The sequence below is a fragment of the Triticum dicoccoides genome, unplaced genomic scaffold (genome assembly GCF_002162155.2).
Source record: "Triticum dicoccoides isolate Atlit2015 ecotype Zavitan unplaced genomic scaffold, WEW_v2.0 scaffold42952, whole genome shotgun sequence".
NCBI lineage: Eukaryota > Viridiplantae > Streptophyta > Magnoliopsida > Poales > Poaceae > Triticum > Triticum dicoccoides.
The window spans coordinates 1-2,059 of NW_021271757.1; the positions used below are offsets into that span (position 1 = coordinate 1).

General features: G+C 48.4%; 4 non-coding genes across 4 annotated transcripts; all 4 read right to left on the reverse strand.

Moving 5' to 3' along the window:
• Positions 1 to 154: 154 nt before the first annotated feature.
• On the reverse strand, positions 155 to 273 carry LOC119346533. Its single transcript, XR_005167769.1, has one exon. It is a non-coding gene; the product is annotated as a 5S ribosomal RNA (ribosomal RNA).
• A 367-nt stretch (positions 274 to 640) lies between these two features.
• On the reverse strand, positions 641 to 759 carry LOC119346535. The gene has a single exon (XR_005167771.1). It is a non-coding gene; the product is annotated as a 5S ribosomal RNA (ribosomal RNA).
• A 367-nt stretch (positions 760 to 1,126) lies between these two features.
• On the reverse strand, positions 1,127 to 1,245 carry LOC119346536. The gene has a single exon (XR_005167772.1). It is a non-coding gene; the product is annotated as a 5S ribosomal RNA (ribosomal RNA).
• A 367-nt stretch (positions 1,246 to 1,612) lies between these two features.
• LOC119346534 lies at positions 1,613 to 1,731 on the reverse strand. The gene has a single exon (XR_005167770.1). It is a non-coding gene; the product is annotated as a 5S ribosomal RNA (ribosomal RNA).
• Positions 1,732 to 2,059: the final 328 nt, after the last annotated feature.

Sequence of the window (2,059 nt, forward strand, 5' to 3'; positions counted from 1 at the left end):
AAGCGCTCTTCGCGCCACAAAGCCGCCCCAAGACGCGCGAGCAATGAGCATCGAGCTTAAACATATCGCAAACGTCAAAAATAATATAACGGGATTAATATATATCGCGCACGTGCGATATGTTTGTCACAAGGCGCAAAAAATAATTATAAAAGGAATGCAACACGAGGACTTCCCAGGAGGTCACCCATCCTAGTACTACTCTCGCCCAAGCACGCTTAACTTCGGAGTTCTGATGGGATCCGGTGCTTTAGTGCTGGTATGATCGCATCCGACATGTTTCCCCGTCTTCGTCCCTTATGCTTGCCACTCCCAGGTCCGCTCCAAAGACGATTCTACATTCTCACTACCATTACAACCGTTCCCTAACAATGGATAGTGTCCTATACTACTTACTCTCCCGCTCAATCACGGAGATGAGTTTTCCACGGTTTCCACCCCTCCCTCCATACCGCAGCAACACGAGTTTTTTCCACCCCTTTCAGAAAGCGCTCTTCGCGCCACAAAGCCGCCCCAAGACGCGCGAGCAATGAGCATCGAGCTTAAACATATCGCAAACGTCAAAAATAATATAACGGGATTAATATATATCGCGCACGTGCGATATGTTTGTCACAAGGCGCAAAAAATAATTATAAAAGGAATGCAACACGAGGACTTCCCAGGAGGTCACCCATCCTAGTACTACTCTCGCCCACGCACGCTTAACTTCGGAGTTCTGATGGGATCCGGTGCTTTAGTGCTGGTATGATCGCATCCGACATGTTTCCCCGTCTTCGTCCCTTATGCTTGCCACTCCCAGGTCCGCTCCAAAGACGATTCTACATTCTCACTACCATTACAACCGTTCCCTAACAATGGATAATGTCCTATACTACTTACTCTCCCGCTCAATCACGGAGACGAGTTTTCCACGGTTTCCATCCCTCCCTCCATACCGCAGCAACACGAGTTTTTTCCACCCCTTTCAGAAAGCGCTCTTCGCGCCACAAAGCCGCCCCAAGACGTGCGAGCAATGAGCATCGAGCTTAAACATATCGCAAACGTCAAAAATAATATAACGGGATTAATATATATCGCGCACGTGCGATATGTTTGTCACAAGGCGCAAAAAATAATTATAAAAGGAATGCAACACGAGGACTTCCCAGGAGGTCACCCATCCTAGTACTACTCTCGCCCAAGCGCGCTTAACTTCGGAGTTCTGATGGGATCCGGTGCTTTAGTGCTGGTATGATCGCATCCGACATGTTTCCCCGTCTTCGTCCCTTATGCTTGCCACTCCCAGGTCCACTCCAAAGACGATTCTACATTCTCACTACCATTACAACCGTTCCCTAACAATGGATAATGTCCTATACTACTTACTCTCCCGCTGAATCACGGAGACGAGTTTTCCACGGTTTCCACCCCTCCCTCCATACCGCAGCAACACGAGTTTTTTCCACCCCTTTCAGAAAGCGCTCTTCGCGCCACAAAGCTGCCCCAAGACGCGCGAGCAATGAGCATCGAGCTTAAACATATCGCAAACGTCAAAAATAATATAACGGGATTAATATATACTGCGCACGTGCGATATGTTTGTCACAAGGCGCAAAAAATAATTATAAAAGGAATGCAACACGAGGACTTCCCAGGAGGTCACCCATCCTAGTACTACTCTCGCCCAAGCACGCTTAACTTCGGAGTTCTGATGGGATCCGGTGCTTTAGTGCTGGTATGATCGCATCCGACATGTTTCCCCGTCTTCGTCCCTTATGCTTGCCACTCCCAGGTCCGCTCCAAAGACGATTCTACATTCTCACTACCATTACAACCGTTCCCTAACAATGGATAATGTCCTATACTACTTACTCTCCCGCTCAATCACGGAGACGAGTTTTCCACGGTTTCCACCCCTCCCTCCATACCGCAGCAACACGAGTTTTTTCCACCCCTTTCAGAAAGCGCTCTTCGCGCCACAAAGCCGCCCCAAGACGCGCGAGCAATGAGCATCGAGCTTAAACATATCGCAAACGTCAAAAATAATATAACGGGATTAATATATATCGCGCACGTG